Source organism: Bombina bombina, chromosome 1 (genome assembly GCF_027579735.1).
Source record: "Bombina bombina isolate aBomBom1 chromosome 1, aBomBom1.pri, whole genome shotgun sequence".
Classification (NCBI taxonomy): domain Eukaryota; kingdom Metazoa; phylum Chordata; class Amphibia; order Anura; family Bombinatoridae; genus Bombina; species Bombina bombina.
Window position 1 is genome coordinate 694,457,262 of NC_069499.1, and position 22,830 is coordinate 694,480,091.

Genomic DNA, 22,830 nt, shown 5'->3' on the forward strand with positions numbered 1-22,830 from the left:
ATCATCTTAAGGTTATTATAATATCTAGTTCTAAGCCTGTAACACTCAGCTAACATTTGATTTATAAACCATAGATTTATGTATGCATTAAAATTATAATGGAACCTTCTAATCAGCATGATGGCCAACTCTTGGAAGGCAAATGAAAAATAGGAGACCACTTTTGGATCCCAACTTATTATGTAATCTCATATTGTTGCTTAAACGCTGTCTCAGTGTGTATACATAGAATATAAAATAGCTAATACATATAAAATAATTAAAATAATAGCCTACATTATATAGAGTACTAAGCAACTAAGTAATATAAAATAAATTGTAACACCTTGATACACTGAAGTTTAAATGGGGGAAATATGAGATACAATCTGGAAGGGGGATAATGTAATTATTTTGGTTAATCGGGTATTAGATACTATAGGGAACAACCTAATTTAAGATAGCTACAACAAAGGCTTAATGCTCAGTCCAAACAAAGGGAAAGAAAACTAGATGGTTTACTTTATCTTCTACAAATATCAAATTGCTATATTACAAGTGAAGTGTTATTTAGCACCTTCACTCAAGTGTAAACTTCTCTTGAAGTAAGCTTTTTACATGTGTTGGTTTGCAGGGGCATTGCAAAATGAAAGTTACAAAAACCAGCTAATCAAATATTGCAATCGTCTTAAAAGGACAGTCAATGCAAACATTTTTTATTGTTTAAAAAGATAGATAATCCCTTTATTACCCATTCCCCAGTTTTGCACAGAAAACATGGTTATATTAATACACCTTTTACCACGGTGTCAAATCCTCTTCTGACAGCCGCCTGGGACCGGTCCTCCTGTAGTAGTTACTACTTTCTACTGGCGATAATAGCATTATCTTGTGGGAGTGATCTCTAAGAATTATATAATGGAGAACTTTTGTAAATATGGATATGGAGAGACTAACAATTGAGGATACTTTTGTCAACCAAAGAGAGACACTCTCTATTAGTGATATTTACTTACAGATGGAAAAGACTCTTATTAAGGAATATAAGGTGTGGTGGGATAAGCGGGCCCTAGAAAAATACCTTATGATGTACTATATTCCTAGAGACCTACGCTTAAATAAATATCCCACCTTTCAGGTTGACGATCCAACTTTTGTATCCAAATGGAAGACTATTCTAACTGAGTGTTCAAGGAAGCTTATGGAGCTGATAATTACCTTCAAAGAGACAGCCCTGTTCAAAATAAGAGAAGAAATAACAGAATTACAACTGAGAATGAATGACTATACTACGCATGTTAAATTTACTGATATGGATATGCTGCTTAAAGAATCTGTTAACAAATTTCGTGTTGAATTAGATAATTTCAAATTGAAGAAATTTTTGAGAGATAGTGACAACCATTTACATAACAGAGTCTATACATGGCACACACGTAACAACACAATACAAAATAGGTCTAGATCTAGGTCTAGATCTAGGTCACGAGGTAGGAATGTGATATACCCACAGGACAAACATGTGTCATTTCCAGATTCACAATTACCAACTACAATAGATACACAGTTATGTTTACCTCCTGCCCGCATTTCCCAACATACCAATATACAGGCAGAACAGGCTGTCAAGACTAAAAGTATCATTCACCTAGATCCTATTGTGACTTGGAACTCCAGCAAAAATAAACCAATGCTAATCAAGTTGTGACCTCCCAAATAGAACAGAGGAGGCAGGATTTTTTTAGTGGTTAACGGCAATGACTCTAGGCCCATAACATATGATGTGGAACCTAGTTCTGCTAATAGAGAACAGCAGGTTTTTCACAGGGACCACAATCTAGGAGAGGGGGGAGGAAGCGCAGAAAGAGGACAAAGAAGCAGAGGAGCAGGAAGGTTCAGACGAGGAGGTCGAAACAAATATGCCATCTAAATGTTATAAATATTTCAAGCACTATGCTTACTGATGTTGAAAATGAAGTCTTAGGCCTTGGATTAGGCTTTGTACCAACCTCAAATTTAATTTGTTCCACACTATTGTGGATGTTAATAAACTGGTTCGCAATCTAACACTTAAGAATTTTTTTTTGGAATAAAGATACACAGACGAATGCCATAACAGAGGACTTTGACATAAGAGGGAGTGACTATCCCAAACCATATGACTTAGTTTATTTCAGTGAGGCAAGTGATTATCTTAACATTCATGACCTAGCTTTGGATACACCAATAGATGAGTCACTCCTTCAGACTACACATAGGGGTTACAGACCTAAGTCTATCTTTTATCCTACTAGGGAGAGAGGATCGCTTTTGGAAGCATTCCATTGTAGAATTGAGGAAGATTTAATCAAACTTTCCACGGAGAGTTGACATCCACGACATAACCAAAGTGTAGCTCAGTCACAAGCCTTAGAGAGTCTTAAGAGAAGGGAAGATATTGTGATCAAGCCGGCCGACAAAGGGTGAAGTGTGGTGGTGCAGGATAAGACGCTATATATACAGGAAGCCATGAGACAACTTGGTGATCCTGATGTCTACCAAGTTTTGACCTGTAATCCCACTACTGAATTTGGGAAATGTTTATAATCAATTATAGATGATGGTCTCAAATTGGGGATCTATGACCAAGATACAGCAGATTTCCTGTATCTGCCACACCCTGTTGTACCTATTTTCCATCACCTCCCCAAGGTACACAAGTCCCTTGAGGAGGTGAAGGGGAGACCTATTGTGGCAGGCATTGGCTCCCTTTTCGAGAACATGTCCACTTGGGTTGAGTCTTTGCTCCAGCCAATTGTTTACAATCTTCCCTCTTATTTGAAGGACACTAAGCACCTCTTAAACTGTATGGAAAAAATAGAGTGGACTGAGCAAACTGAATGGATAACAATAGATGTAGTTAGCTTATATTCTGCTATTCCTCACTCACATGGCTTGGAAACATCCCAGATACCTGTCCAGGTCCAGGGATGTTCAGGCGGAAGCAGTGGATGCGCTAACCATTCCATGGAATTATCATCCTGCTTACATCTTCCCGCCTCTAGTTCTTCTTCCAAGAGTGATTTCCAAAATCATGCAGGAACAATCATTTGTGTTGCTGGTGGCTCCAGCATGGCCACACAGGTTTTGGTATGCAAATCTTGTTGGGATGTCCAGTTGCCAACCCTGGCCACTTCCGTTAAGGCCGGACCTACTGTCTCAAGGTCCATTTTTCCATCAGGATCTCAAATCATTAAATTTGAAGGTATGGAAATCGAACGCTTAGTACTAAGGCATAGAGGTTTCTCTGACTCAGTGATTAATACTATGTTACAAGCTCGTAAATCTGTTTCCAGGAAGATTTACTATCAAGTTTGAAAGACTTACATTTCATGATGTTCTTCTCATAAATTTTCTTTGCATTCTTTTAGAATTCTGAGAATTTTACAGTTTCTTCAGGATGGTTTGGATAAAGGTTTTGTCTGAAAGTTCCTTAAAGGGACAAATCTCTGCTCTTTCAGTTTTATTTCACAGAAAGATTGCTAAACTTCCTGATATTCACTGTTTTGTGCAGGTTTTAGTTCGTATTAAGCCTGTCATCAAATCAATTTCTCCTCCTTGGAGTCTCAATTTGGTTTTGAAGGCATTACAGGCTCCTCCATTTGAGCCTATGCATTCTTTGGACAAACTACTTTCTTGGAAAGTGTTGTTCCTTTTGGCTATCTCTTCTGCTAGAAGAGTTTCTGAGCTATCTGTTCTTTCTTGTGAATCACCTTTTCTGATTTTTCATCAGGATACGGCGGTTTTGCTGACTTCTTTTCAATTTTTACCTAAGGTTGTGAATTCTAACAACATTATTAGAGAAATTGTTGTCCCTTCCTTGTGTCCTAATCCAAAGAATTCTTTGGAAAGATCCTTACATTCTTTGGATGTGGTAAGAGCTTTGAAATATTATGTTGAAGCTACTAAAGATTTCAGAAACACTTCTAGTCTATTTGTTTTATTTTCTGGTCCTAGGAAAGGTCAGAAAGCTTCTGCTATTTCCTTGGCTTCTTGGTTATAGCTTTTGATTCGTCAAGCTTATTTGGAGTCGGGTAAGACCCCGCCTCAGAGGATTACAGCTCATTCTACTAGATCAGTCTCCACTTCATGGGCTTTTAAGAGTAAAGCTTCTGTTGATCAGATTTGCAAAGCAGCAACTTGGTCTTCTTTGCATACATTTACTAAATTCTACCGTTTTGATGTATTTGATTCTTCTTCAGAAGCAGTTTTTGGTAGAAAAGTTCTTCAGGCAGCTGTTTCAGTTTGATTCTTCTGCTGATGTTTTAAGTTTTTCTTATCATTAAAGAATAAACTTATAATTTGGGTTGTGGATTATTTTTCATCAGAAAATGGCTGTATTTTATTTTTTATCCCTCCCTCTCTAGTGACTCTTGCGTGGAGTTCCACATCTTGGGTATTTGATATCCCATACGTCACTAGCTTATGGACTCTTGCCAATTACATGAAAGAAAACATAATTTATTTAAGAACTTAACTGATAACTTACACAAAACTTACTGCGCTAGCTGTCTGTACAATTAGTAAAAAAATAATTCACCCCAAATAACTGGTGGTAGAAATACAACTTCAATAAGAGTGTAAAAATTAATTAATGTCAATATTATTACCTCTAATATTTTTATCTGCCTTAAATAGACACAATATATTTGTTATAGATATCACAATCAATATAGTTGCAGTTAGATATACTTAGATAAAAAAAGAACCAACAGGCATTTCTTTCATGACTTAAGGAGTAGGGTAGAAATAATACCAGTAATACCTGTATTAATACCAATAGGATCTCTTCTATCCTCTCAGTGGATTTCTCCTTAATTGTTGAAGTGCTGGTGCTGCTCCTTCTCACAGGGCACTCAGGGGTGCGCTGACTTTAACACACTGGAACGAAAAAAGCACAGAGCGCATCCACGACTCAAGGTGAATCAATAAACAATTTATTCAAAGCAATTAATATGTTTCACTTACAAGAAGTATTAAAAAATGACGCCTTAATAAAACCAATTCAACCCGTCAGCTCAATGGACTCAACTTCTGCAGCAATCATCAGCTGGAAACAATGTCCACACTTGATATACAGAGTTCCTTACTTGCAGGCTTTTTCTCCCAGCTTGTTTTGAGTTCCAATGCGGCTGCAGGAAATAGTAGTGACAAACGACAGGCTGCTCCTCCGTCTACACGTTTCGTCCCGCCTATTGGGACTTTTTCAAGACCCAGAGATCAGCTAATCCTGTGCGGCGGAATCCTCCCTTATGTATGCGCTCCCGACACACCTCTTACGTGTTGTGTGGTGGCTTAGTGGTTTGCTTGCTCACACACCCCTCCGGTGGACCAATGTGTGCTCAATACGTCAGAGCCTTATGTCCATTGAATGTCCCTGTATTTATTTTACATAAATATATTGCACAGCGGTATTGCCTGAAACGATACTTGCATTAACATATATAGGAATCATACCTACTATCGTAATATTGCAACAGTTGTTCTTACGTAGGCCTAGATTTGGAGTTTTGCGGTAGAAGAGCTGTTAACGCTCCGCGGGCTTTTTTCTGGCCGCACCATAAATTTAACTCTGGTATCGAGAGTTCAAACAAATGCTGCGTTAGGCTCCAAAAAAGGAGCGTAGAGCATTTTTACCGCAAATGCAACTCTCGATACCAGAGTTGCTTACGGACGCGGCCAGCCTCAAAAACGTGCTCGTGCACGATTCTCCCATAGGAAACAATGGGACTGTTTGAGCTGAAAAAAAACCTAACACCTGCAAAAAAGCAGCGTTCAGCTCCTAACGCAGCCCCATTGTTTCCTATGGGGAAACACTTCCTACGTCTGCACCTAACACTCTAACATGTACCCCGAGTCTAAACACCCCTACCCTTACACTTATTAACCCCTAATCTGCCGCTCCCGCTATCGCTGACCCCTGCATATTTTTTTTAACCCCTAATCTGCCGCTCCGTAAACCGCCGCAACCTACGTTATCCCTATGTACCCCTAATCTGCTGCCCTAACATCGCCGACCCCTATATTATATTTATTAACCCCTAATCTGCCCCCCTCAACGTCGCCGACACCTGCCTACACTTATTAACCCCTAATCTGCCGAGCGGACCTGAGCGCTACTATAATAAAGTTATTAACCCCTAATCCGCCTCACTAACCCTATCATAAATAGTATTAACCCCTAATCTGCCCTCCCTAACATCGCCGACACCTACCTTCAATTATTAACCCCTAATCTGCCGAGCGGACCTCACCGCTATTCTAATAAATGTATTAACCCCTAAAGCTAAGTCTAACCCTAACACTAACACCCCCCTAACTTAAATATAATTTACATCTAACGAAATAAATTAACTCTTATTAAATAACTTATTCCTATTTAAAGCTAAATACTTACCTGTAAAATAAATCCTAATATAGCTACAATATAAATTATAATTATATTATAGCTATTTTAGGATTAATATTTATTTTACAGGCAACTTTGTAATTATTTTAACCAGGTACAATAGCTATTAAATAGTTAAGAACTATTTAATAGTTACCTAGTTAAAATAATAACAAATTTACCTGTAAAATAAATCCTAACCTAAGATATAATTAAACCTAACACTACCCTATCAATAAATTAATTAAATAAACTACCTACAATTACCTACAATTAACCTAACACTACACTATCAATAAATTAATTAAACACAATTCCTACAAATAAATACAATTAAATAAACTAGCTAAAGTACAAAAAATAAAAAAGAACTAAGTTACAAAAAATAAAAAAATATTTACAAACATAAGAAAAATATTACAACAATTTTAAACTAATTACACCTACTCTAAGCCCCCTAATAAAATAACAAAGCCCCCCAAAATAAAAAATTCCCTACCCTATTCTAAATTAAAAAAGTTACAAGCTCTTTTACCTTACCAGCCCTGAACAGGCATGCCCCAAGAATTTCAGCTCTTTTGCCTGTAAAAAAAAACATACCATACCCCCCCCCCAACATTACAACCCACCACCCACATACCCCTAATCTAACCCAAACCCCCCTTAAAGAAACCTAACACTAAGCCCCTGAAGATCTTCCTACCTTGTCTTCACCATCCAGGTATCACCGATCCGTCCTGGCTCCAACATCTTCATCCAACCCAAGCGGGGGTTGGCGATCCATCATCCGGTGGCTGAAGAGGTCCAGAAGAGGCTCCAAAGTCTTCCTCCTATCCGGCAAGAAGAGAAAAATCCGGACCGGCAAACATCTTCTCCAAGCGGCATCTTCGATCTTCTTCCATCCGGTGCGGAGCGGGTCCATCTTGAAGCAGGCGACGCGGATCCATCCTCTTCTTCCGTTGTCTCCCAACGAATGACGGTTCCTTTAAGGGACGTCATCCAAGATGGCGTCCCTCGAATTCCGATTGGCTGATAGGATTCTATCAGCCAATCGGAATTAAGGTAGGAATTTTCTGATTGGCTGATGGAATCAGCCAATCAGAATCAAGTTCAATCCGATTGGCTGATCCAATCAGCCAATCATATTGAGCTCGCATTCTATTGGCTGTTCCGATCAGCCAATAGAATGCGAGCTCAATCTGATTGGCTGATTGGATCAGCCAATCGGATTGAACTTGATTCTGATTGGCTGATTCCATCAGCCAATCAGAAAATTCCTACCTTAATTCCGATTGGCTGATAGAATCCTATCAGCCAATCGGAATTCGAGGGACGCCATCTTGGATGACGTCCCTTAAAGGAACCGTCATTCGTCGGGAGACAACGGAAGAAGAGGATGGATCCGCGTCGCCTGCTTCAAGATGGACCCGCTCCGCACCGGATGGAAGAAGATCGAAGATGCCGCTTGGAGAAGATGTTTGCCGGTCCGGATGTCCTCTTCTTGCCGGATAGGAGGAAGACTTTGGAGCCTCTTCTGGACCTCTTCAGCCACCGGATGATGGATCGCCAACCCCCGCTTGGGTTGGATGAAGATGTTGGAGCCAGGACGGATCGGTAATACCTGGATGGTGAAGACAAGGTAGGAAGATCTTCAGGGGCTTAGTGTTTGGTTTCTTTAAGGGGGGTTTGGGTTAGATTCGGGGTATGTGGGTGGTGGGTTGTAATGTTGGGGGGGGGTATGGTATGTTTTTTTTTACAGGCAAAAGAGCTGAAATTCTTGGGGCATGCCCCGCAAAGGGCCCTGTTCAGGGCTGGTAAGGTAAAAGAGCTTGTAACTTTTTTAATTTAGAATAGGGTAGGGAATTTTTTATTTTGGGGGGCTTTGTTATTTTATTAGGGGGCTTAGAGTAGGTGTAATTAGTTTAAAATTGTTGTAATATTTTTCTTATGTTTGTAAATATTTTTTTATTTTTTGTAACTTAGTTCTTTTTTATTTTTTGTACTTTAGCTAGTTTATTTAATTGTATTTATTTGTAGGAATTGTGTTTAATTAATTTATTGATAGTGTAGTGTTAGGTTAATTGTAGGTAATTGTAGGTAGTTTATTTAATTAATGTATTGATAGGGTAGTGTTAGGTTTAATTATATCTTAGGTTAGGATTTATTTTACAGGTAAATTTGTTATTATTTTAACTAGGTAACTATTAAATAGTTCTTAACTATTTAATAGCTATTGTAGCTGGTTAAAATAATTACAAAGTTGCCTGTAAAATAAATATTAATCCTAAAATAGCTATAATATAATTATAATTTATATTGTAGCTATATTAGGATTTATTTTACAGGTAAGTATTTAGCTTTAAATAGGAATAAGTTATTTAATAAGAGTTACTTTATTTCGTTAGATGTAAATTATATTTAAGTTAGGGGGGTGTTAGTGTTAGGGTTAGACTTAGCTTTAGGGGTTAATCCATTTATTATAGTAGCGATGAGCTCCGGTCGTCAGATTAGGGGTTAATAATTGAAGGTAGGTGTCGGCGATGTTAGGGAGGGCAGATTAGGGGTTAATACTATTTATGATAGGGTTAGTGAGGCGGGTTAGGGGTTAATAACTTTATTATAGTAGCGGTGCGGTCCGCTCGGCAGATTAGGGGTTAATAAGTGTAGGCAGGTGTCGGCGACGTTGAGGGGGGCAGATTAGGGGTTAATAAATATAATATAGGGGTCGGCGGTGTTAGGGGCAGCAGATTAGGGGTACATAGGGATAATTTAGGTGGCGGCGCTTTGCGGTCGGAAGATTAGGGGTTAATTATTTTAAGTAGCTGGCGGCGACGTTGTGGGGGGCAGGTTAGGGGTTAATAAATGTAATACAGGGGTCGGCGGGGTTAGGGGCAGCAGATTAGGGGTACATAAGTATAACGTAGGTGGCGGTCGGCAGATTAGGGGTTAAAATATTTTAATCGAGTGGCGGCGATGTGGGGGGAGCTCGGTTTAGGGGTACATAGGTAGTTTATGGGTGTTAGTGTACTTTAGGGTACAGTAGTTAAGAGCTTTATAAACCGGCGTTAGCCAGAAAGCTCTTAACTCCTGCTATTTTCAGGCGGCTGGAGTTTTGTCGTTAGAGCTCTAACGCTCACTTCAGAAACGACTCTAAATACCGGCGTTAGGAAGATCCCATTGAAAAGATAGGATACGCAAATGGCGTAGGGGGATCTGCGGTATGGAAAAGTCGCGGCTGTAAAGTGAGCGTTAGACCCTTTAATCACTGACTCCAAATACCAGCGGGCGGCCAAAACCAGCGTTAGGAGCCTCTAACGCTGGTTTTGACGGCTACCGCCGAACTCCAAATCTAGGCCATAGTGTTTTCAAGCTGGTAAAACATTCGGACCAGAGGACAAGCGCTATACATAAAAACATAAATCTTCATTCAAAGCTCATAAAATCAACGGACAATAGTATATTTAATTTTATTTAATATTACACCAAATACAAAAATTCCACTAATATAAAAACTTCATTCTAAAAAACAGTTGTGTTAGTAAAACTAATTATGGCTTATCACCATAAAACAACATAAATTAAAATAATTTAAATTCATATCAATAGAAATGCATGACTGGCCAAAAATGATAATATTAAAACATCAAAATACACAATCATTTAAAAAAAATTAATTTAAAATATGAACTCTCATATTTTGTTAAAACATTCCTATCAAAAACCTCATCAAAATTTAATAAATGTGAATTTACAATAGATGTTATCCTCTCTAGATCATAAATGCCTGTAAATCAAGGTCAATATTTAATCCATTAGGGGTTAAACTGCCCAGCTCTTGTATCCATTTAGGTTTTTTTTGTCTGAGAATAGTTAATCTTTGGTGAGGATTAACACCTATTGGAACAGTTTCCAAGATACTAATTCTAAGGCTACTTGGGTCTTGCTGATGGTATACTCTAAAATGTTCTGAGACACTATGGGCTCCATGTACTAGGCAGTCAGCGAGCTACCCGCAACAAATCTCGCGTCAAAACTCGCAAACTGATATGTACAAAGTCGTCAACTATGTTCAAACTCGCATCTTTAAAATTGCGAGCGTACTACCTCTCCATTTTTCACTGTAATTACACACATTTGACCACCAACTCGCCAAAAACGAATGTACTAAAAAATCTATTTGTCCGCTCGCGACAATTTCCGCTCCCACCTCGTTATTTTTGCCTCGCCACCTTTTAGGTGGCGGGCAAGGTACAAAACAATAGGAAAGTCACTCTTAACGCCAGTCTAGACATATATAAAAGGCAGTAATATCAGCCTTGTACTTACATTGTTCATTTCGGACAGAAATATGCCTGAAGGATGGCTTCTAGGTAAGGATAACTGGCGTCTAATTTGTCTCTCATTTCCATGCATAACTGGCGTCTAATTTGTCTCTCATTTCCATGTACATAAATTGCGCCCAATTTGTCGACTGTAATTAAAGAGTAATCTGTATATTTTAAATTTGTATTGTTGTCAATCTTTATAATTATTTTTATATCTTCTATTAGGAGATGGAGGGTACTCATGTACATGCGGTTTGAAAATGCGGTTTCGATATCTTGATCGTTCTGGTGGTGCTATGCAGTATGCACTTGAGAAAGTTGCAAAAATTATATTGGTTTGCTGCATACTGCACAAAATAGTCGCGGCGAGCAAGGCGTCAAATTTATCAATATTCCGCCACTGCTCGCAGCGGGCTAGACGTGTCTATTTTTTGGGGGATTATTAGTACATAGCGACAGCGGACACCATTTCGCCCACGGCGAGTAACGGCGAGTTTATCCAGGTCTACAATGATGGATGAATTGACGGCTTAGTACATGGAGCCCTATGTGTTTTTAACCCATTCTCTATGTTGTTGATGTGTTCATAACATCTCCTCTTTATTTTTCTCTTAGTTCTGCCCACATAGATCCTCCCACATTCGCAGGTTAGACCATAAACTACAAATGTGGAGTGGCAGTTGGCTCTTAAATTTGCACCTAAGAAACTTCCTAACAAGTTTGAAACATACATTGACTTACAAAAGTTCATCAGGAAATTGAACCTAAAAAGGTATTTTGCTAAACTTCCTACTACACGCTATGTTAGTAATGAGGATATCTCTACAACAGTGGTCCCTAAAAATATCAATTTATCGAACAAAGAAGATTTTGATACCCTCAATATACTTAATCAATTAGACACTAGAGTTAGTGATTTAGAGATTACAGCTAGTGGCATTGATAAATTATTGAATTTAAGTACTCATGAAGTTGAGAATGACATTGTACACAGTAACTTCAAGCGTCCTTCATCTTTTAATCCCATCCACACACAAGGAGAATGTATCCCTGTTTTTAATAAAATAGTAACCAATGAATTTAATAAATACTTTGATTCCGGTGCACATTCTAAAAAATTTAAATTTAGGGATAATTTAAGTAAAGATGAGAGATTATCTTTAAATAGACTCAAGGAAAATCACCTCATCACCATTAGGCAAGCAGATAAAGGAGGGGCAATAGTTGTTCAGAACAGGGTAGATTATTTAGGTGAATCCAATCGTCTCCTTAATGATCATAGTACATATTCTAAGCTTCGAGGGGATCCTACAATAGAACTTAATAAGAATTTACTCAAACTTCTAACTGATGCTAAAATTGACGGAATACTCAATAATGAGGAATTTAGATATATTTATAACCCTTATCCTAAAATTCTGGTATTTTATCATATACCAAAGCTTCACAAAGATCCCACAAACCCCCCTGGTTGCCCGATAATTTCAGGGATAGACTCCATCACAAGCAATTTGTCCACATATGTTGACCACTATATGCAACCTATAGTGGAAAGAATTAGATCGTATGTTAAAGATACTATGGATATTATCAATAAACTAGAAGGTATGCATTGGGATGAGTCATATGTGTGGATAACTTGCAACGTGGCGGCCCTCTACACCAATATACCCCATGACAAGGGGGTAGAGGCTTTTTGTCACAATGGGAGGTCTGCGGGATTGTCTGAGAAACATTTGGGTTTTCTATAAAATAGCATCAAATTCATTTTGAATAATAATTATTTTTGTTTTAATAATTCTTATTATAAACAAGTACAGGGCACTGCCATGGGTACTCCCATGGCACCCTCATATGGTAATCTATACATGGTAACATTTGAGGACAAAATGATTTGGCACAACAACCTGTATGTGAACAATGTCGTCAGATACTATAGGTATATAGACAACATTGTTATCATATGGCAAGGTGGCATTAGTGAGGCACAGAAATTTATACAACATATTGGGAACAATCATTTCAATCTCACGTTCACGGACAAGATGTCTAAGACTAGTATTGAGTTTCTTGATATAGTTCTATTTGTTTATTCCGCTTCCAACTCTGTAATGGTCAGAAATTACAGAAAGCCAACTGACAGTAATGACTTCCTCAATGCCAACAGTGGACATTTGAAGATTTGGAAGCAGAATATTCCATTTGGACAGTTTTGTCGCATCAGACGAAACTGTTCAAAAATTGAGGACTATCAGGCAGAAGCAGAGATTCTTCAAAACAAACTGATAGAAAAAGAGTATGACTTAGACTTAGTCACATGGGCTAGAGAAGATAATGCCACTTGTGAATGTAAGAATTTATTAATAGTCAATAAAGAACAAGAAGAAGGTAATATACGCAGTAGAGAGGGTAAAGATAGTATGAGATTTATCACTACTTATAGTGAAGGTGCTGGTTTTATGAAAAGAACATTATTTAAAGACTGGGATATATTAAAAGCAGATCACATACTAGGACCCATCATTGGAGAAAAACCAATCGTCACTTTCAAGAGAAATAGAAACTTAAAAAATATATTAGCCCCTTCGAAAATTGAAGGCCCCCTCAAGAGCAAAGCACACAATTCAGGAACCTTAGACTTATGGGCAACAGGCAAACCAGGAACTTTCAGATGTGGACGGGCTAATTGTTGCATGTGTTCTCACAGTCTGAATCGAGACTTTATTATGAACTGGAATAGTACTAAGAGAGTACCAATCAAATCTAGAGGCAACTGCCACTCCACATTTGTAGTTTATGGTCTAACCTGCGAATGTGGGAGGATCTATGTGGGCAGAACTAAGAGAAAAATAAAGAGGAGATGTTATGAACACATCAACAACATAGAGAATGGGTTAAAAACACATAGTGTCTCAGAACATTTTAGAGTATACCATCAGCAAGACCCAAGTAGCCTTAGAATTAGTATCTTGGAAACTGTTCCAATAGGTGTTAATCCTCACCAAAGATTAACTACTCTCAGACAAAAAGAAACTAAATGGATACAAGAGCTGGGCAGTTTAACCCCTAATGGATTAAATATTGACCTTGATTTACAGGCATTTATGATCTAGAGAGGATAACATCTATTGTAAATTCACATTTATTAAATTTTGATGAGGTTTTTGATAGGAATGTTTTAACAAAATATGAGAGTTCATATTTTAAATTAAATTTTTTTGAAATGATTGTGTATTTTGATGTTTTAATATTATCATTTTTGGCCAGTCATGCATTTCTATTGATATGAATTTAAATTATTTTAATTTATGTCGTTTTAAGGTGATAAGCCATAATTAGTTTTACTAATACAACTGTTTTTTAGAATGAAGTTTTTATATTAGTGGAATTTTTGTATTTGGTGTAATATTAAATTAAATATACTATTGTCCGTTGATTTTATGAGCTTTGAATGAAGATTTATGTTTTTATGTATAGCGCTTGTCCTCTGGTCCGAATGTTTTACCAGCTTGAAAACACTATGTAAGAACAACTGTTGCAATATTACGATAGTAGGTATGATTCCTATATATGTTAATGCAAGTATCGTTTCAGGCAATACCGCTGTGCAATATATTTATGTAAAATGAATACAGGGACATTCAATGGACATAAGGCTCTGACGTATTGAGCACACATTGGTCCACCGGAGGGGTGTGTGAGCAAGCAAACCACTAAGCCACCACGCAACACGTAAGAGGTGTGTCGGGGGCGCATACATAAGGGAGGATTCCGCCGCACAGGATTAGCTGATCTCAAGTAAGGAACTCTGTATATCAAGTGTGGACATTGTTTTCAGCTGATGATTACTGCAGAAGTTGAGTCCATTGAGCTGACGGGTTGAATTGGTTTTATTAAGGCGTCATTTTTTAATACTTCTTGTAAGTGCAACATATTAATTGCTTTGAATAAATTGTTTATTGATTCACCTTGAGTCGTGGATGCGCTCTGTGCTTTTTTCGTTCCAACTTACCTGATAAATTAATTTCTTTCATATTGGCAAGAGTCCATGAGGCCCACCCTTTTTATGGTGGTTATGATTTTTTTGTATAAAGCACAATTATTTCCAAATTCCTTTGTTGATACTTTAAAATCCTTTCTTTATCACCCCACTACGTGGCTATTTGTTAAACTGAATTGTGGATGTGGTGAGGGGTGTATTTATAGGCATTTTGAGGTTTGGGAAACTTTGCCCCTCCTGGTAGGATTGTATATCCCATACGTCAATATCTCAATACGTCACTAGCTCATGGACTCTTGCCAATATGAAAGGAATTAATTTATCAGGTAAGTTCTTACATAAATTATGTTATCTATACCTATATATCTATAGGAATAGATACAGTCATGGCCAAAAATATTGGCACCCCTGCATTTCTGTCAGATAATGCACCACTTCACCCAGAAAATTGTTGAAGTTACAAATGTTTAGGCATTCTCATGTTTATTTCTTTTGTTTTTATTGGTATGACACAAAAAAGTGGAGAAAAAAAGCCAAATCTGACACATTCCAAACAAAACCTTTTTTTTATTTTTTGTGAATAAAATGAGAGTGAATAAAAATGTATTTTATTAACATTGCAATCTGTTTCTTAGCTTGTACATAGCTGTTTCATGAAGCTCATAGCTATGTGTAATCATACTCCTGATTATACATGACTATAAGCCTGATGAAACAGCTATGTACAAGCTGAGAAACACATCACTATTTTAATAAAATACGTTTTTTGTCACACTCCAGTTAAATATGCTGATGTATGTTACTAGCTATTGTTTTAGCACCCCCAGTGCTCATTTAAACACTATATGATAAAGTGAGTCATAAATATATTCATAAAAAAAATATTTATAAGAGTTCAAATGTATATGGCCATGTTTTTGACTGCAAAGGGCTATAATATATATACATTATTAAAAATGATTAAAAAATGATTAAAAAATGTTTATACATTAATTATTAATAATCGGCTAGATTACAAGTTTTGCGGTAAGAGTGAAAAAGCAGCGTTAAGGCTCATAGCGCTGCTTTTTCACTACCGCTGATATTACGAGTCTTGCAGGTTTAGGGGCACCACACACTTTTTTGGCCTTAACGCAAATTAACTTACGCAATTTGTGTAAAGTCTTTTTTCAATGGGACTTCCATAGTGCCGATATTACAAGCTTTTTCTGGGAGGCCAAAAAGTAAGTGGTATAGCCTATCCCGCAAGATTCGTAACACAATCTAAAGTCAGTAGTTATGAGTTTTACGCTACAAAGCTGTAGCATAAAACTCATAACTAAAGTGTTAAAAAGTACACTAACACCCATAAACTACCTATTAACCCCTAAACCGAGGCCCTCCCGCATCACAAACACTAAAATAAAATAATTAACCCCTAATCTGCAGCTCCTGACATCACAGCCAATATAATATACATATTAACCCCTAAACCGCTGCACTCCCACATCACAAACACTAGTTAAATATTATTAACCCCTAATCTGCCGCCCCAACGTCGCCACCACTATACTAAATTTATTAACCCCTAAACCTAAGTCTAACCCTAACCCTAACACCCCCTAACTTAAATATAATTAAAATAAATCTAAATAAAACATACTAATAATATCTAAATAATTCCTATTTAAAATGAAATACTTACCTTTAAAATAAACCCTAAGATAGCTACAATATAAGTAATAGTTACATTGTAGCTAGCTTAGGGTTTATTTTTATTTTACAGGTAAGTTTGTATTTATTTTAACTAGGTAGAATAGTTAGTAAATAGTTATTAACTATTTACTAACTACCTAGCTAAAATAAATACAAATTTACCTGTAAAATAAAACCTAACCTGAGTTACACTAACACCTAACCTTACACTACAATTATATAAATTACATTAATTAAATACAATTACCTAAATTACAAAAAAACACCACTAAATTACACAAAATAAAAAAGAAATTATCAGATATTTAAATTACACCTAATCTAATAGCCCTATTAAAATAAAAAAATAAAAAAAACCTAGCCTAAACTAAACTACCAATAGCAATTAAAAGGGCCTTTTGCGGGGCATTGCCCCAAAGAAATCAGCTCTTTTACCTGTAAAAAAAAATACAAACAACCCCCCAACAGTAAAACCCACCACCCACACAACCAACCCCCCAAATAAAATCCTAACTAAAAAAAACTAAGCTCCCCATTGCCCTGAAAATGTCATTTGGATGGGCATTGCCCTTAAAAGGGCATTTAGCTCTTTTTCAATTGCCAAAACACTAATCTAAAAATAAAACCCACTCAATAAACCCTTAAAAAACTCTAACACTAACCCCCGAAGATCCACTTACAGTTTTGAAGACCAGACATCAATCCTAAAAGAAGCCAGGAGAAGTCTTCATCCAAGTTGCAAGAAGTCCTCAACGAAGCTGGGAGAAGTCTTCATCCAAGCTGGCAGAAGTGGTCCTCAAGAAGGGCAGAAGTCTTCATCCAGACGGCATCTTTGAATTCCGATTGGCTGATAGAATTCTATCAGCCAATTGGAATTAAAGGTGAAAAAACACAATACAATCAGCCAATAGGATTGAGCTCGCATTTGTATTGGCTGTTCCAATTAGCCAATAGAATGTGAGCTCATCCCTATTGGCTGATTGCCATTCAGAATTCAAGGGACGCCATCTTGGATGACGTCACTTAAAGGAACCTTCATTCTGGAAGAAGACTTCAATTGAAGAGGATGCTCCGTGCCGGATGTCTTGAAGATGGATCTGCTCCACGCCGGATGGATGAAGATAGAAGATGCTGTCTGGATGAAGACTTCTGCCCGTCTGAAGGACCACTTCTGCTGGTTTGGATGAAGACTTGGATGAAGACTTCTCCCGGCTTCATTGAGGACTTCTTGCTGCTTGGATGAAGACTTCTCCCAGCTTCATTTAGGATGGATGTCCGGTCTTCAAAACTTGAAGTGGATCTTCAGGGGTTAGTGTTAGGTTTTTTTAAGGGTTTATTGGGTACGTTTTATTTTTAGATTAGGGTTTGGGCAATTGAAAAAGAGCTAAATGCCCTTTTAAGGGCAATGCCCATCCAAATGCCCTTTTCAGGGCAATGGGGAGCTTAGGTTATTTTAGTTAGGTTTTTATTTGGGGGGTTGGTTGTGTGGGTGGTGGGTTTTACTGTTGGGGGTTTGTTTGCATTTTTTTTTACAGGTAAAAGAGCTGATTTCTTTGGGGCAATGCCCCGCAAAAGGCCGTTTTAAGGGATATTGGTAGTTTAGTTTAGGCTAGGGTTTTATTTTATTTTCGTTTTTTTTTATTTTTGATAGGGCTATTAAATTAGGTGTAATTAGTTTAAATATCTGATAATTTCTTTTTTTATTTTGTGTAATTAAGTGTTTGTTTGTTTTTTGTAATTTAGGAAATTGTATTTAATTTAGGTAATTTATTTAATTGTAGTGTAAGGTTAGGTGTTAGTGTAACTCAGGTTAGGTTTTATTTTACATGTAAATTTTTATTTATTTTAGCTAGCTAGGTAGTTAGTAAATAGTTAATAACTATTTAGTAACTATTCTACCTAGTTAAAATAAATACAAACTTGCCTGTAAAATTAAAATAAACCTTAAGCTAGCTACATTGTAACTATTAGTTATATTATAGCTAGCTTAGGGTTTATTTTATAGTTAAGTTTTTAGTTTTAAATAGGAATGATTTAGGTAATGATAGTAGGTTTTATTTAGATTTATTTTAATTATATTTAAGTTAGGGGGTGTTAGGGTTAGGGTTAGACTTAGGTTTAGGGGTTAATAAATTTAGTATAGTGGGGGCGACGTTGGGGACGCAGATTATGGGTTAATAAATGTAGGTAGGTTGGGGCGATGTTAAGGGTGGCAGATTAGGGGTTAATAATATTTAACTAGTGTTTGTGATGCGGGAGTGCTGCGGTTTAAGGGTTAATATGTTTATTATAGTGGCAGCGATGTCCGGAGTGGCAGATTAGGGGTTAATAAGTATAATGTTGGTGTCGGCAATGTCGGGGGCGGCAGATTGTGGTTAATAAGTGTAAGATTAGGGGTGCTTTGACTTGGGGTTCATTTTAGGGTGTTAGCTGTAAACATAAATTTTGTTCAATGGGGCTGCGTTACGGAGCTTTTTATTTTTAAATAGATATTCTGATATTTATCTGTATATACCTATAGATATATATGTATATAGATATATATTTGTATAGATATATATTTTACATTAATATTATCAGATATACAGGTATATAGAAATGTATATTTAAAAATAAAAATAATATTTTTTTCTACATGAAAGACATTAGTATGTAAATTATGAGTAACACTCTTCAGATTGCACGCTGTAGGTATAATGCGGTGTTGGATTAGGGCACATGAATAATTAATTATCTTAAAGGGACAGTTTACTCAAAAAATTTCTCCCCTTTAATTTGTTCCCAATGATCCCCTTTACCTGCTGGAGTGTATTAAATTGTTTACAAGTAGCTCCTTTACCCTTATTTTGGCATTTGAAATTGTTAATTTAGCATGTGGTATCCCCACCTATTCTGAAAGTTTGTGGCCGCGCGTAGATAAGCTTTGTAAACACAGCCAGCAGAAGAAATTACACTCCCAGTGTGATAAAGCAGAGTGAAGGTAATAAAATGTTGATTTTCCATTGTTCTCTAAAAGTATTGGTGATTGTTTTAAGGACAGATATAAGATAAAGAAGCAGGTATATTTGCACAATGTGATACAGTAATGAGATCGGATTATACCTACAAGCTCAACCTATTTTATTAGGCTGTGGCTTCAAAACACAAAATCAGAGCTTTAATATACACAAATAAACCTTAAAAAGCTAATTTTCATACATTTTTTACTCTGCAGTTGGTAAAAAAAGCAATTGTAAACACATTAAGGGAAAAACTATTTTACAGTATACTGTCCCTTTAAGGCACGTTATGTAAATATTAAATATTTAAAATATGTTAATAATTATTAATATATAAAGTTTCTGTAAATATATATATATATATATATATATACACAGTCATGGCCAAAAATATTGGCACCCCTGCTCAGATTATGCACTACTTTACCAAGAAAATTGTTGCAATTACAAATGTTTAGGCATTCTCATGTTTATTTCTTTTGTTTGTATTTGTATGACACAAAAATGTGGAGAACAAAGCCAAATCTGACACATTCCACGCAAAACTCCAAAAATGGAATGGACAGAATTATTGGCACCTTCTCAAAATTGTAAGAAATAATTGCATTCCAAGTTTGTGATGCTCCTGTTATATTTAAACTCAAATGTATCAATTAACATGTGCTGACAATATAGAAATAACATCGGAAACTAATTAAAATCATGAAAAATGTACTCAACCTTTCTGTTGTGTTTCTCTGAGTGCCACACTGAGCATAGAGATGAGAAAGAACAGTAAATATTTGTCTATTTGAGAACAAAAATTTTGGAAAAGCATGGAAAATATCAATGTTGCCAGTCCATCTCTAGTCTGAGAACTTAATGTTCCTGTGTCCACTGTGTGCAACATTGTCAAGAAGCTTATACAGCCCATGGAATTGTAACTAATCTCCCTGGACGTGGACAATATAGAAAAATTGATCCAAGGTTACAATGAAGGATTGTTTGAATGATGTATAAAGAACCTTGATCAACTTCCAGACAAATTCAAGCTGACCTTCAGACACAGGGTTAAAATGTGTCAGCTCACACTAAATGTCGCCATCTGAATGAAAAGGGACGCTCTAGTAGGAGAACCAGGAGGACCCCACTGCTGACACAGAAACATAAAAAAAGCCAGATTGGAGTTTGCCAAAGCTTACCTGATGAAGCAAAAAATCCTTTTGGGGGAATGTGCTGTGGACAGACAAAACAAAATTACAGCTTTTTGGTAAAGCCCATCATTCTACAGATTTCAGAAAAAGAAATTAGGTTTTTAAAGAAAAGATTAAAGTCCCTACAGTCAAACATGGGGGAGGTTCACTGATGTTTTGGGGTTGTTTTGCTGCTTCAGGCACAGGATGTCTTGACTGTGTGCATGGCATTATGAAATCTGAAGACCACCAAAGAATTATGTGGTGCAATGTAGGGCCCAGTGTCAGATAGTTGGGTCTCCATCATAAGTCTTAAAGCAGGACAATGACCCAAAGCACATGTCAAAAAGCACCCAGAAATGGTTAAAGACAAAGCACTGGAGAGTACTGAACTGGCCAGCAATGAATCCAGATCTCAACCCCATAAAGCACCTGTGGAGAGATCTCAAAAAAAGGAGTTGGGAAAAGGAACCCTTCTAATCTGAGAGACCTTGAGCAGTCAGCAAAAAAGAGTGGTCAAAAATTTGAGTAGAGAGGTGTAAGAAACTCATTGATGATTACAGGAAGCAATTGATTTCAGTTAGCTTTTACAAGAGATGTGCTACCAAATATTAAATTGAGGATGCTAGTAATTTTGCCCAGTCCATTTTTTGAAGTTTTGCATTGAGTGTGTTAGATTTGGCTTTTGTTCTCTCCACTTGTTTGTGTCATATCAATACAAACAAAAGAAATAAACATGAGTACAGTGGGGCAAAAAAATATTTAGTCAGCCACCAATTGTGCAAGTTCTCCCACTAGAGAGGCCTATAATTTTCATCATAGGTGTACCTCAACTATGAGAGACAAAATGTGGAAACAAATCCAGACAATCGCATTGTCTGATTTGGAAAGAATTTATTTGCATATTATGGTGGAAAATAAGTATTTGGTCACCTACAAACAAGCAAGATTTCTGGTTCTCACAGACCTGTGTCTTCTTCTTAAAGAGGCTCCTCTGTCCTCCACTCATTACCTGTATTAATGGCACCTGTTTGAACTTGTTATCAGTATAAAAGACACCTGTCCACAACCTCAAACAGTCAGACTCCAAACTCCACTATGGTGAAGACCAAAGAGCTGTTGAAGGACACCAGAAACAAAATTGTAGACCTGCACCAGGCTGGGAAGACTGAATCTGCAATAGGCAAGCAGCTTGGTGTGAAGAAATCAACTGTGGGAGTAATATTTAGAAAATGGAAGACATACAAGACCACTGATAATCTCCCTCGATCTGGGGCTCCACGCAAGATCTCACCCTGTGGGGTCAAAATGATCACAAGAATGGTGAGCAAACATCCCAGAACCACAAGGGGGGACCTAGTGAATGACCTGCAGAGAGCTGGGACCAACGAAACAAAGGCTACCATCAGTAACACACTACGCCGCCAGGGACTCAGATCCTGCAGTGCCAGACATGTCCCCCTGCTTAAGCCAGTACATGTCTGGGCCCATCTGAAGTATGCTAGAGAGCATTTTGGATGATGAAGAAGCGGATTGGGAGAATGTCATATGGTCAGATGAAACCAAATTAGAACTGTTTGGTAGAAACCCAACTCGTCGTGTTTGGAGGAGAGAGAGTGCTGAGTTGCAACCAAAGAACACCATACCTACTGTGAAGCATGGGGGTGGCAACATCATGCTTTGGGGGCTGTTTCTCTGCAAAGGGAACAGGATGACTGATCCGTTTACATGAAAGAATGAATGGGGCCATGTATCGTGAGATTTTGAGTGCAAACCTCCTTCCATCAGCAAGGGCATTGAAGATGAAACGTGGCTGGGTCTTTCAGCATGATAATGATCCCAAACACACTGCCTGGGCAATGAAGGAGTGGCTTCGTAAGAAGCATTTCAAGGTCCTGGAGTGGCCTAGCCAGTCTCCAGATCTCAACCCCATAAAAAACCTTTGGAGGGAGTTTAAAGTCAGTGTTTCCCAGCGACAGCCCCAAAACATCACTGCTCTAGAGGAGATCTGCATGCAGGAATGGGCCAACATACCAGCAACAGTGTGTGACAACCTTGTGAAAGTCCGTATTTCCCAGCGACAGCCCCAAAACATCACTGCTCTAGTGGAGATCTGCATGCAGGAATTGGCCAACATACCAGCAACAGTGTGTGACAACCTTGTGAAGACTTACAGAAAACATTTGACCTCTGTCATTGCCAACAAAGGATATAACAAAGTATTGAGATGAAC